Genomic DNA, 15,597 nt, shown 5'->3' with positions numbered 1-15,597 from the left:
AACTGGGTTTGTTTTCACCGGACCGCAGGAGGTTGAGGGACAACTTGATAGAAGTTTATAAGATTGTGAATGGCATGGATAGAGTGAAAAGTATGAGGCTTTTTCTCAGGGTGGAGGGGTCAGTTATTAGGGGACACAGGTTCAAGGTGCTGGGGGGAAGTTTAAAACAGATGTGTGAGGCAGATGTTTCACACAAAGGGTGGTGAGTGCCTGGAAGGTGCTGGCAGAGGAGGGGGTGGAAGCAGACACAACAGCAGCATTCAGGAAACACCTGGACGGATACAGGAATAGGAAGGGAACAGAGGGATACGGATCCCGTAAGTGAAGACAGTTTTAGTATGGAAGGGCAAAATGTGTCAGCACAGGCTTGGAGGGCTGAAGGGCCTGTTCCTGTGCTGCCCTGTTCTTTACCTTATGCAGCAGTGTTTTGTGCAGCACCTTGTCTAATGTCTTTTGGAAATCAGACACACCATATCTACTGGGTCCCTGATGTCCACCATACTTGTAATGTCCTTAACGAATTCCAGTAAATTGGTTAAACATGACCTGCCTTTCATGACTCCGTGCTGCATCTACCCGATGGGACAATTTCTGTCAAGATGTCTAACTATTTCCTCCTCAATTATAGATCTGAGTGTTTTCCCCACTGTAGAATTACGCCAGTGCGCCTGTAGCTACCTCCTTTTGTTTGCTTCCTTTTTTAAACTCTGATGTCACATTTGCCATTCTCCAATCTGCTGGAACTGCCCCAGAGACCAGGAATTTTGATAAATTACCACAACTGCATCTGTTATTTGCAATGTCAGGAAACATCCTGGCAGAATCTTCCCTGTGCAAACCCCTTTAAGAGTCAGATGTTCCCAGAACTCTGTGGGAAGCTAAGGAAGGGATTGCTGGGCCTCTTGCTGAGATATTTGTATCATCGATAGTCACAGGTGAGGTGCCGGAAGACTGGAGGTTGGCTAATGTGGTGCCACTGTTTAAGAAAAGTGGTAAGGAAAAGCTAAGGAACTACACACTGGTGAGCCTGACCTCAGTTGTTGGTAAATTGTTGGAAGAGATACTGAGGAACAGGATTTACATCTATTTGGAAAGGCAAGGACTGATGAGGGATAGTCAGCATGGTTTTGTGTGTGGGAAATAATGTCTCACAAACTTGATGGAGTTTTTGAAGATGTGGCAAAGCAGATTGATAAAGGCAGAGTGGTGGACACTGTATGGATGTCAGCAAAGTATTCAACAAGGTTCTGTATGGTAGACTGGTTAGTAAGATTCGATCAAATAGGATCCAGGGATGGCTAGGCAATTGCATACAAAATTGGCTTAAAGGTAGAAGACAGAGGGTGGTGGTGGAGGGTTGTTTTTTCAGACTGGAGGCCTGTGACCAGTGGAGTGCCACAAGGATCAATGCTGGGTTCTCTACTTTTTTCCATTTACATAAATGATTTGGATGTGAACATAGTTAGTGAGTTTTCAGATGACGCCAAAATTGGAGGTGTAGTGGTCAGCGAAGAGGGTTACCTCAGATTACAACAGGATCTTGATCAGATGGGCCAATGGGCTGAGAAGTGGCAGATGGAGCTTAAATTAGATAAATGTGAGGTGCTGCATTTTGGGAAAGACAGATTAGGGCAGGACTTATACATTTAATGATAGGGTCCTAGGGAGCATTGCTGAACAAAGAGACCTTGGGGTGCATAGTTCCCTGAACGTGGAGTCACAGGTAGACAAGGTCGTGAAGAAGGCGACTGGCATACTGGCCTTTATTGACCATTGCATTGAATATAAGAGTTTGGAACGCATTCCTGATGAAGAGCTTATGTTTGAAACATCGATTTTCCTGCTCCTCGGATGCTGCCTGATTGGCTGTGCTTTTCCAGCAACACACTCCCCACTCTAACCTCCAGCACCTGCAGTCCTCACTTTCTCCTAGGAGTTGGGAGGTCATGTTGCAGCTGTACAGGACATTGGTGAGGCCACGTTTAGAATAATTTGCACAATTCTGGCTGCCTTTCTATGGGAAGAGTGTTGTTAAACATGAGAGGGTGCAGAAACGATTAACAAGGATGGTGCTGGGCCTGGAGGGTTTGAGTTACAGGGAGAGGCTGAACAGGAGCATTGGAGGCTCAGGGATGACCTTATAGAGGGAAGGATAAATAGACAAGGTTTATTTTCCAGGGTAAGGGAATCCAAAACTAGATTGGCATAGGCTTAAGGTGAGGGGGAAATATTTTAAAAATGACCTGAGGTCACTCAGAGGGTGATGCGTCAATGGAACGAGCTGCCAGAGGAAGTGATGGAGATGGGTACAATTATAGCATTTAAAAGGCATCTGGATGGGCATATCAATGGGAAGAGTTTAAAAGGTTATGGGCCAAATGCTGACAAAAAGGACTAGGTCAGATTGGGATGTCTGGTTGGTATAGATGGGTTGGACCAAACATGTCACATGCTAGTGAGGCAAGGAATAGGGGCAGAGAGAGGAGGTGAACATGTGGCTACAGGGATGGTGCAGGAGGGAGGGATTCAGATACCTGGATAATTGGGGCTTGTTCTGGGGTGGGTGGGACCTGTACAAACAGGATAGTCTACACCTGAACCAGAGGGGTGCCAATATCCTTGGGGGGGTGGTGGTAGGGATTTTGTAAATGCTCTTCAGGAGGGTTTAAACTAATTCAGAGGGGGGATGGGAACCTGAATTGTAGCTCCAGTGCCCCAGGAGGTTGAGAATATTGAGGTCCTAAATAAGGTTTCAAGGTCACAAGAGTGTTATGGCTGACAGGAAGGTGGATTAAAGTGTGTGTACTTCAACACCAGGAGCATCCGGAATAAGGTGGGTGAACTTGCAGTATGGTCATTTCAGAGACATGGGTAGAGCAGGGACAGGAATGGTTGCTGCAGGTTCTGGGGTTTAGATGTTTTAGTTAGAACAGGGAAGGTAGTAAAAGAGGAGGAGGTGTGACACTGTTAGTCAAGGACAGTATTACAGTGGCAGAAAGGACTGCACTGTATTGTTCTATGTTCTATTTTCTATTTCTGTTTTGTGCTCTATGACTCTATGACCCTATAATCCTCTTATGTCTCAATGAGATCATCTCTCATTCTTCTAAACTCCAGTGAGTAGAGTTCCATCGTGTTTAACCTTTACTCATCAGACAATCCCTCCATCCCAGGATCATCCCAGTTTACCTTCTCAGAACTACCTTCAATGAAATGGTATATTTCCTTAAATGAGGGAACCAACACTGCTGACAGTACACCAGGTGGGGTCTCCCCAGGTACACCAGGTGTGGTCTCCCCAGGTACACCAGGTGGGGTCTCCCCAGGTACACCAGGTGTGGTCTCCCCAGGTACACCAGGTGGGGTTTCCCCAGGTACACCAGGTGTGGTCTCCCCAGGTACACCAGGTGGGGTTTCCCCAGGTACACCAGGTGTGGTCTCCCCAGGTACACCAGGTGGGGTTTCCCCAGGTTCACCAGGTGGGGTCTCCCCAGGTACACCAGGTGGGGTCTCCCCAGGTTCACCAGGTGGGGTCACCCCAGGTACACCAGCTGGGGTTTCCCCAGGTACACCAGCTGAGGTGTCCCCAGCCCCTTGTACAGTTGCAGTAAGACTTCCCTACTCTGATACTCCAATCCCCATGAAATAAGGACCAACATTCCACTCGCCTTCCTGATTACCTGGGTGTTAGCTTTCAGTGTTTCAGGCACAAGTCCCACCCAAATCCCTTTGTGTGGCAGCTTTCTGCAGTTTTTCTCCTATTAAATAAAATTTTGTTCTTTCGTTCCCCCTTCCAAAATGAAAAACTTCACATTTCCACACATTGTACTCTATTTGCCAACTTAGTTACCCTGTCAGTCTCTCTCTCTCTCTGTAAACTGTCTGTATCCCCCTCACATGTTACCTTTCTACATATTTTGAGTTCTCAGCAAACTTGGCTACAGTACATTCACTTCCTTCCTCTAAGTCACTAGTATATATAATATATGGTTGCAGTTCCAGCACTGATCCCTGTGGAACCCCATTGATCACAAGTTGCCAACCTGAAAAAGAACCCCTTATCCCCACTCAGTTTCCTGCCCATTGTTAATTCTTTATCCATGCCTTTCCACTATTTCCAACATTGTAGGCTCTTATAACTTAACCTTTTGTGAGGTACCTTATCAAATTCTTTCTGGAAGTCCAAATGCAATTACATCTCCTAGTTTCCCTCTATCCAGCCTGGCTGAATCTTCCTTGAAAACTCTAATACACTGGTCAGACGTGATAGATTTAATGAAATCATGATGATTCTGCTTGATGAGATTTGATTTTCCAATGCTCTTCTATTGCCTCCTAAATAATTGCCCAATAATAGATTTTAGGCTAATATAGCTAGAAGTATCAGGATTTTGGAATAGGGGTGTCACATGAGCAATTTTCCAAACCATGGTACTTCTCCAGAGTCCAAGGACTTTTGGAAAATTATAACCACTGCATCCACTATCTGTGTAGCTACTTCATTTCGGATGGTAGGATGCAAGCTGTCTGGGACAGGGGACTTATCTGCCTGTAACACCATTAATTTGTCTCATAAAACTTCTTTATTGATGGTGACTTTGTATTGGATGGAGTTTCAAAGGTCGGGGAATGTCATTGAAACTTATATGATACTGAGAGGCCTGGATACAGCGCATGTGGAGAAGATGTTTCCACTAGTAAGAGAAACTAGGACCCAGGGGGCACAGCCTCAGAGTGAGGGAATGTCCCTTCAGATCCTGTGCTGAGGAGGAATTTCTTCAGCCAGGAGGTGAGGAATCTGCAGAGAGCTGTGGAGACCATGTCATCGAGTGTCGTTAAGACAGAGGTAGAGAGGTTCTTGATTAGTAAAGGGGTCTAAGGTTACAATAAACCTATCAGCTGTGATCAAATAAGGAGCAGACCCAAATGGACCTAAATCTGCTCCGAATGCTTATGGTCCTGCAATATTTAGCATTAAGGCAATGTCCAGAGTAACTTCCATTAAGACTGATGCAGAATATCTGTTTAAATCCTCGGCCATTTCTTTGTTTCCCAAACCATCTCCCTAAAGTCATTTTGTAACAGCTTTATTTTCACTTTGAGCTCTCTCTTCCTTTTTATAAATGTAAATAAACTCCTATCATCAGTTTTTATATTCCACATTAGATTAGTCTGGTAGTATGTGTGAGAGAGACTGTGTGTGTGAGAGAGAGAGAGAGAGAGACTGTGTGCGTGACCCACTGTGTGTGTGTGTGTGTGTGTGTGTGTGTGAGAGAGAGGGGGAGAGAGACTGTGTGCGTGACCCACAGTGTGTGTGTGTGTGTGTGTGTGTGAGAGAGAGAGAGAGAGAGGGAGAGAGACTGTGTGTGTGTGAGAGAGAGAGGGAGAGAGACTGTGTGCGTGACCCACAGTGTGTGTGTGTGTGTGTGTCTGTGTGTGAGAGAGAGATTGTGTGTGTGTGAGAGAGGGAGAGAGACTGTGTGCGTGACCCACAGTGTGTGTGTGTGTGTGTGTGTGTGTGTGTGAGAGAGAGAGACAGAGAGAGAGAGAGAGAGAGAGACTGTGTGCGTGACCCACAGTGTGTGTGTGAGAGAGAGAGAGAGAGAGAGACTGTGTGCGTGACCCCACTGTGTGTGTGTGTGTGTGTGTGTGTGTGTGTGTGTGAGTGACCCTCAAAGCAGTCTGGTTGTTTTGTTCTCTGAGTAAGTGATGGTTTCAGCAGTGATGTATTTGCTCCCACATGTTGGTCCTGGAGCAGACTTCCTGGATGTTGCTGGCTGTCGAACAGTTGAAGCAGTGTCAGCTCGGTGAGATGAGGGGGTGAGGGGGTAATTAACAAAGTCAGGAGTTACACAACATCAGGCTGTGGGCCAACAGGTTAATTTGAAATCACAGGCTCCTCCTTCCTCAGGTGAGGATGAAGGGGCATCACTCTGAAAGCTTGTGATCTCAAATAAACCTGTCAGATATAACCCAGTGTCATCTGATTTCTGACTCTGTCCACCCCAGTCCAACAGCAGCACTCCCACATCACGGCAGTAAGTAGATGGTGGGGAGGCAATGAACAGAAAGACAGGGGGGTAATAAACAGAGAGTGAGGGGGTAATAGACAGACAGAGGGGGGGTAATAAACAGACAGTGAGGGGGGTAATAAACAGACAGTGAGGGGGTAATAAACAGACAGAGGGGGGGTAATAAACAGACAGTGAGGAGGGTAATAAACAGACAGTGAGGGGGGTAATAAACAGACAGTGAGGGGGTAATAAACAGACAGTGAGGGGGGTAATAGACAGACAGTGAGGGGGTAATAGACAGACAGTGAGGGGGGTAATAGACAGACAGTGAGGGGGTAATAGACAGACAGTGGGGGATAATAGACAGACAGTGAGGGGGTAATAGACAGACAGTGAGGGGGGTAATAGACAGACAGAGGGGGGTAATAAACAGACAGTGAGGGGGTAATAGACAGGCAGGGGGTAATAAACAGACAGTGAGGGGGGTAATAGACAGACAGTGAGGGGGGTAATAGACAGACAGTGAGGGGGTTAATAAACAGACAGAGGGGGGTAATAAACAGACAGTGGGGGGAAATAAACAGACAGAGGGGGGTAATAGACAGACAGTGAGGGGGTAATAGACAGACAGTGAGGGGGTAATAAACAGACAGTGAGGAGGGTAATAGACTGACAGTGAGGGGGGTAATAGACAGACAGAGGGGGGTAATAAGCAGAGGGGGAGGATAAACAGACAGTGGGGGGCAATAAATAGGCAGTGAAGGGGTAATGAACAGACAGAGGTGATAATAAACATACAGAGAGGGGGTTTCTCATCATTTGACAGAAAAGCTGTTATGTCATAGTCACAGACTCGTAGAGATGTACAGCATGGAAACAGACCCTTCGGTCCAACCCGTCCATGCCGACCAGATATCCCAATCCAATCTAGTCCCACCTGCCAGCACCCGGCCCATATCCCTCCAAACCCTTCCTATTCATATACCCATCCAAATGCCTCTTAAATGTTGCAATTGTACCAGCCTCCACCACTTCCTCTGGCAGCTCATTCCACACGCACCGCACTCTGTGGGATATAAATGATTTGGATGCGAGCATGAGAGGGACAGTTAGTAAGTTTGTAGATGACACCAAAATTGGAGGTGTAGTGGACAGCGAAGAGGGTTACCTCAGATTACAACAGGATCTGGACCAGATGGGCCAATGGGCTGAGAAGTGGCAGATGGAGTTTAATTCAGATAAATGCGAGGTGCTGCATTTAGGGAAAGCAAATCTTAGCAGGACTTATACACTTAATGGTAAGGTCCTAGGGAGTGTTGCTGAACAAAGGGACTTTGAAGTGCAGGTTCATAGCTCCTTGAAAGTGGAGTCGCAGGTAGATAGGATAGTGAAGAAGGCGTTTGGTATGCTTCCTTTTATTGGTCAGAGTATTGAGTAGAGGAGTTGGGAGGTCATGTTGCAGCTGTACAGGACATTAGTTAGGCCACTGTTGGAATATTGTGTGTAATTCTGGTCTCCTTCCTATTGGAAAGATGTTGTGAAACTTGAAAGGGTTCAGAAAAGATTTACAAGGATGTTGCCAGGATTGGAGGATTTGAGCTACAGGGAGGCTGAACAGGCTGGGGCTGTTTTCCCTGGAGTGTCAGAGGCTGAGGGGTGACCTTATAGAGGTTTATAAAATCACGAGGGGCATGGATAGGGTAAATAGACAAAGTCTCTTCCCTGGGGTGGGGGAGTCCCATAAATCTTGTTGAATTATAATGTAATGTGTTTGGATTTGTGTGATATGGAAATGTGATAATATCATTCCCGTATTTACTGCTCCCAGAGGGCAGAGTGCCAGGGAAGGAGAGGACCTACTCACCACCCAGGGACTGGGGCATGTGGGGGGGTGTCACTGTCCAGGGACTGGGGCATGTGGGGGGGGGGGGGGGGAATGCGTCACTGCCCAGGGGCTGGGATATGTGAGGGGGAGGTGTAGGGGGTGTCACTGCCCAGGGACTGTGGCAGGTAGTGGTGGTGGGGGGGGGGGGGTCTCTGCCCAGGGGCTGGGGCATGTGGGGAGGTGGGGGGGGGGGGGGGGGGGTGAGACCTTGCAAGTTGATGGAGAGAGCTCCCATTTTCTGACTCTTCTTGAGACCTGTTTGGATCTAGCCACGTGAAAACAATAGGTTTCACCCGAGAATCTCATTGTGAAATTATTACAGATCTGGATTCCACTTGGAGCCATTTATTTCTGCCTCCTTCACATTCCTAACTTGATCATTTAATGTTGCAACCACTGGGATTTGTTACCTTCTCCACTGGGATTTTCCACATCCCAAGTATCTTCCATTCTAGAGAACATAGTTGCAATTCCAAGGCATCAAAGTGTCCCATGGTTGTATTGAATGACAGCCAAGTCCAGAGTCTGTTTATACATTGGGAAGAGCCACAGGGTCACATACTGATTCCTAGCAACTCTAGTATTTATATTCCTCTGATTCAAAAGCTGTTAAGCATTACTTTTTTTTGTGCGTTCTATAACCAACTTATTAACCACCCTGCAACGTTCAGTATAGTGCATTGTATTTGATTTCAGTTAACACACTTCTGGCGCAGTACTTTCTCATCCACATGTACAACATATCCACGACAAATAGCTCAGTTACATTTGTCTGAAAATTCCTTCTGCCCCATGTCTGTGTAGGTGCTAATTCATTTATGAGGGGGAAGTTTATCTTTGATTTATGTTATGTTGATCTTAGTTGTTCCCTGCAGTATAATATTGGAAATAGATCAGTAAATTGGAACAAATTTATCCTTGTAAGAAAATGTACAAAAGAATCAGAGATTGTGAAACCCTCGTGAAGCAAGGTTTGTAAAATGTTGTCAAATTGGTACTGATCTTATTGTATACAAATTGAAAATTCGCATCCGTTTAGTTTGAAGACTGAACCACTGGATATTATTCGTATTGTTAAAAAAGTGAAACCCTAGACCAAAGACCCGTAGTGTAGAATGTCAGAAAGATTGAACAATGTAGGAAACAACATGAACAGTAAAAGTGGAATAGCAGAATTGGAGGAATAGATTATAAAATCAAAGGTGCTGCTGGTTCGGCCACTGCTGGAATAGTGTTGACATTTCTGGGCTCCACACTTCAGGACAGGGATAAAGGCAGCATAAACTTACCGGGCTGACAGCATTGATGAAGGATTCAGTTATGAGGAGACTTTGGAAAAGTTAAGAACTTCCTTGCACCTGAGAAGCTAGAGAGTATAATTAAACCGGGTATTACCACCGGCACACACAACACTCCTGCTGCACGAGGAATGTTTAATGATCCAGTTTCTGTTCAGTAAAGGACAAGCTCATGATTTTTAAAAAAATATTAATGAGATATTGGTTCGCTGGCTGCATCAGCAAGTAATTAGGAAGAAAAGTGGCCTTTATTACGGGAGTATTTGAGTATAGGAGCTCGGCTGCCTGCTGCATCTTTACAAAGCCCTGGTGAGACCAACACCTGAACACTACGTGCAGTTTTAGTCTCCTGTAAGAAAGGACGTACTTGCCATTGGTGGAGTTCAGTGAAGGTCCACAAGGCAGATCCAGTGGACCCGAAGATTGCTGTCAGAGTCGAGATTAGATCAACTTGGCATAAAGAGCAAGTTTACATTTAAACATGTAAACTGCTGTCAAGGTTTAACAGATTAGATGCAGGGTCAAATCTTTTCCTCTCTCCAAGATGGAGGTAATGTGGCTTGGACAAAGGATCACTGTCTCAGGCCAAGGCCCAGGCCATTTTGGACCCGGATAAGGTGAAATTTCTTCACTCCAACTGTGGTGAACCTGTGGAATTCTCTACCCTGTAAAACCCAGAGGCTAAGTCACTGAATATGTTTGAGAAAGAAATAGATTTCTGTACACAAAAAGGTACCAAGAGGCAAGAGCAGAGCGCAGGAGTATGACATTGAGATCAAGGAGTAAACCATGATCATCTTGAATTGTAAAGCAGGCTCAATGAGCTGAATGCGCTGAAAATGTGTTGCTGGAAAAGCACAGCAGGTCAGGCAGCATCCAAGGAGCAGGAGAATCGACATTTCAGGCATGAGCTATTCCTGAAGAACGGCTCATGCCCGAAACATCGATTCTCCTGCTCCTTGGATGCTGCCTGACCTGCTGCGCTTTTCCAGCAACACATTTTCAGCTCTGATTCCAGCATCTGCAGTCCTCACTTTCTCCTCAATGAGCTGAATGACCCACTTTTATTATTGGTTTTTCTTGTCAATGTTTATTGGAATAATTAAATTGGTAAGGGTGCAGAAAAGATTTACCAGGATGTTACCAGGACTGAAGGGTTTGGGTTATAAGGAGGTGCAAGGTAGCTGGGATTTTTTTCCCTGGGGTGTAGGAGGTTGAGGGTGGCCTTATAGAGGTTTATAAAATCATGAGAGGATATAGGTAAGGCAAATAGCAAAGGTCTTTTCCTCAGAATAGGGAGGAGTCTAAAACCAGAAGGCAGAGGTTTAAGGTGAAAGCAGAAAGATCGAAAAGGGACCTGAGAGGCAGCGTTTTCACACAGAGAGTGGGTCATATTGGAATGTCAATAGAAGTTGTAGGTGCAGTGACAATTACAATGTTTAAAAGACATTTGGACAGATTGGAAAGGTCTAGGGAGATATGGTCCAAATGTAGGCAGATGGGACTCGTTCAGTTTGGGAAGCCTGATCAGCATGGAGGGGATGGGCCAAAGGGCCTGTCTCTCTGCTTCCATACGACTGTATGAAAGGGCAGGATCGATGGGCTGAATAGTCTGCATCTGTTTCTTGTTTGTGATTCCTGCAACTGGAGACCCACCAGGGGATGTCCTTCCCCATGCCCCCTGTGCCCTCTGCCCTGCCCCCTGCCCCCTGCCCCCTGCCCCTTGAAATGAACTGGGAATGTTGGGCAAACCAGGAAGCATCTTTTAATTTTCATTTTGCTGGAATGTGAGGCTCACTGGAAAGCCTGACATTTCTATCCCAGTGGTGAACTCACTGCTTTCTGTGAGAGAGGGGCAAAATGAAAGTCCCATTGCACCATCACACGCTGTTTGCATTATTTTCCAAGTTATTAATGACACTTCAGTGACCCTCATGTTTTCCAATGTTTCTATATTTGGGAGAGGCTTGATCCGACTTCCTCAGCTGGAAAGCTGAACTCCCATTTGCCAGGATTGTAATCGCTCTCTCCCCGCTGTGTAACAGAGCTGCAGGGACTCAGCAAATCAGGCTCCAGATACCACCTCACTGGGTCTCATCTTGAGATTGTGAGCTGTCTCCTTATTAAACCTGCCTTCACTGTGCTCAGGACAGCCTGACCCTGATTGCTGCCAAGGTTAGAGTGGTGTTGGAAATAATGAAGGGCTTTTTCCTGAAACATCGATTTTCCTGCTCCTCGGATGATGCCTGACTTGCTGAGCTTTTCCAGCACCACTCTAATCTTGACTCTAATCTCCAGCATCTTCAGTACCCACTTCTGCCTCGTTGATTTTATCCTGATTGGTGCATTCCCTCCTCACTGCTTACCTCAAGAGCTGCCTCTGTCCTCCAATAAAACCCAGCTTCCTTTTGGGGAGTAACATCATCCTGACCATGAACTATCAAATTACAATCTGCCTTTGAGTCCAACATCAACTGAGCCCATTCAGCCTTTAGAGCCCATCTGACTCTCCAATCAGATCATGTTCACACTGCACTCATACTACACGCTGCACTCACACTGTACACTACACCCACATTGCACACTGCACTCACACTGGATATTGCACTCACACTGATCACTGCACTCACATTGAACACTGCACTCACACTGCACACTGTACACTGCACTCACACTGATCACTACACTCATAGTACACTGTACACTGCACTCACACTGATCACTGCACTCACACTGTACACTGCACTCACACTGAACACTGCACTCACACGGAACACTGCATTCACACTGAACACTGCACTCACACTGCACACTGCACTCACACTGTACACTGCACTCACACTGTACACTGCACTCACACTGAACACTGCACTCACACTGCACACTGCACTCATACTGAACACTGCACTCACACTGAACACTGCACTCACACTGCACACTGCACTCACACTGTACACTGCACTCACACTGTACACTGTACACTGCACTCACACTGTACACTGCACTCACACTGTACACTGCATTCACACTGATCACTGCACTCACACTGAACACTGCACTCACACTGTACACTGCATTCACACGGAACACTGCATTCACACTGAACACTGCACTCACACTGATCACTGCACAAACACTGTACACTGTACTTACACTGAACACAGCACACACACTGCACAGTGCGCTCACACTGTACACTGCACTCACACTGATCACTGCACACACTGATCACTGCACTCACACTGCACAGTGTGCTCACACTGTTCACTGCACCCACACTGTACACTGCACTCACACTGCACACTGCACTCACACTGAACACTGAACTCACACTGAACACTGCACCCACACTGTACACTGCACTCACACTGAACACTGCACTCACACTGTACACTGCACTCACACTGCACACTGCACTCACACCGAACACTGCACACACACTGTACACTGCACTCACACTGTACACTGCACTCACACCGAACACTGCACTCACACTGTACACTGCACTCACACCGAACACTGCATTCACACTGAACACTGCACTCACACTGTACACTGCACTCACACTGTACACTGCACTCACATGGAACACTGCACTCACACTGCACACTGCACTCACATTGAACACTGCACTCACACTGTACACTGCACTCACACTGCACACTGCACTCACACTGCACACTGCACTCACATGGAACACTGCACTCACACTGCACACTGCACTCACATGGAACACTGCACTCACACTGTACACTGCACTCACATGGAACACTGCACTACACTTAACACTGCACTCACACTGTACACTGCACTCACACTGTACCCTGCACTCACACTGTACCCTGCACTCACATTGTTCACTGCACTCACACTGAACACTGCACTCACACTGCACACTGCACTCACACTGAACACTGCACTCACACTGTACACTGCACACTGTACTCACACTGCACTCACACTGTACCCTGCACTCACACTGTACACTGCACTCACACTGCACACTGCACTCACACTGTACACTGCACTCACACTGAACACTGCACTCACACTGTACACTGCACTCACACTGTACACTGCACTCACATGGAACACTGCACTCACACTGTACCCTGCACTCACACTGTACCCTGCACTCACACTGAACACTGCACTCACACTGCACACTGCACTCACACTGAACACTGCACTCACACTGTACACTGCACTCACACTGTACACTGCACTCACATGGAACACTGCACTCACACTGTACCCTGCACTCACACTGTACACTGCACTCACACTGCACTCACACTGTACACTGCACTCACACTGCACACAGCACTCACTGTCTTCTCCCAGAATCTCACTGTCCCTACCCAGATTCTCTGTCCTCTCCCAGAGTCTCACTGTCCTGTCCCAGAGTCTCACTGTCTTCTCCTAAGTCTCACTGTCCTGTCCCAGGTTCTCTGTCCTCTCCCAGAATCTCACTCTCCTGCCCCAGAGTCTCACTGTCCCCTCCCAGAGTCTCACTGTCCCGTCCCAGAGTCTCACTGTCGTCTCCCAGAGTCTCTCTGTCCCCTCCCAGAGTCTCACTGTCGTCTCCCAGAGTCTCTCTGTCCACTCCCAGAGTCTCACTGTCCCCTCCCAGAGTCTCTCTGTCCACTCCCAGAGTCTCACTGTCCCCTCCCAGAGTCTCTCTGTCCTGTCCCAGTGTGTATCTACCTCAGCTTGTAATAGGTGGATTTTTAATCAGTGTGGGCATCTTAGTTTATGGGGAAAAGTCAGAAAAGTGGAGTTGAGAATGATTGAATTAGCCATGGTGTCATTGAATGGTGGAGCAGTCGATGGGCCGAATAGCCTATCCTTCTCCTACAGCTTGTGGTCTTGTTGTCAGGAGTGTGATAGGATGCTCCCTGTTGCCTGGATGAGTGCAGCTCCACCAGCATTCAAGCAGCGTGACCCCCCCCCCCCCCCCCCACCTCCCCCTCCCCGTACAGGACAAAGCAACCCAATCCAACACCTTAAATGTTCTGGGGACCCCGGTACAAATCCCGGATTGTGCTTTGTCTGGTTCCTCCCTTCGAGCTTATCGTTGCTGACCCTTCCAGGAGCAGAGAATTCCTCATGGCATCGCTCTCGGGACCACACCTCTCCATGGATTGCCAGCATGATGTGGTGGAAGGGCCTGAGTTTGCCCATGAATGCCAGGGTTGCCATTTTAACCCTTGACCTTGCGTATTGTTGAAAGAGAAGACCATGAAGATGGCTGTGACTCGGAACGTGGTGTTTGCCCCCATCAGAGTTTGGTGCCAGCAGGAGGTTGTAGCCCAGGTTGTGCTGCATTTCTCTCCCTCTGACATCTTCAGGTCTGACTCTCCGAGCTCCTTTCCAAATCTGCCAATAAAGTTACAGCTGATGTCCTTTTGGCTTTAACAAAAAAGACAAGACAATTAAAAGTTCAATACATCCATGGGTGTTACAAAACCCTGATTAACGTCATAACAACAAGATGCACTGCAGAAATTCAACAAAGATCCTTAACCAGCACCTTCCAACATACAATCCCATTCCATCTCGAAGGACAAGGGCAGCAAATACATGGGCACACCACCCCCTGCAAGTGCCCTCCAAGCCACTCCCTATCTTGAAATGGAAGTATATCATCGTTCCTTCACTGTCACTGGGTCAAAATCCTGGAATTCCCTCCCTAAGGACATTGTGGGTCAATCCACAAGCACACAGACTGCGGACTGCAGTGGTTCAAGAAAACAGCTCTATCCCACCTTCTCAAGGGGCAACTAGGGATGTTACAATAAATGCTGGACCCAGCCACTGATGTTCATGTTCTGAAAATGAATTGAAGAGCATATTTTCTTACGTGCATTATTTTGCACTGATACACATATACAGCAGTATCTTATTTCCTCCCCCACTGTATCTGCCATGATCCCTGTGGGTTTGAGTTATGTTTATAATGCAAAGTTGTTGCTTTCTATTGTCAAGTCATTGAAAAAGCTTAGCTTGGGGCACAGCCAATTCTGGACCACATGTCTTCAGTAAGTATTGTCAGGGCCCACTGCTTTTGCAGTGTCCAACGCTTGCAACTGTTTCTTGATATCACGTGAGGTGAATCGAATTGACAGAAAGACCGGGGTTCACTGGAGGAGACTGTGATGGCCCATCCCCTTGAACAATGTCATACTTCCCCGGTTAAAGGTACACTTTGCGGGCTATAATTAATTCATCGAATTCCAACCAATCTCTTTGGGTTTCTGACAAATTCCCTGCATCACAGTCACATTCTCTGTGTTAAAGCTACACCATGTGGGCTACAGTCACACTCACTGGAACAGTCACACTCATTACGTTACAGCTCAATTCCCCAGGTAACAGACCAATTCTCTGGATGGTAGCC

The sequence above is a fragment of the Hemiscyllium ocellatum genome, chromosome 25 (genome assembly GCF_020745735.1).
Source record: "Hemiscyllium ocellatum isolate sHemOce1 chromosome 25, sHemOce1.pat.X.cur, whole genome shotgun sequence".
NCBI classification, from domain to species: Eukaryota; Metazoa; Chordata; class Chondrichthyes; order Orectolobiformes; family Hemiscylliidae; genus Hemiscyllium; species Hemiscyllium ocellatum.
The sequence above is the reverse complement of the archived record's forward strand: the minus strand, read 5'-3'. Positions refer to the sequence as shown.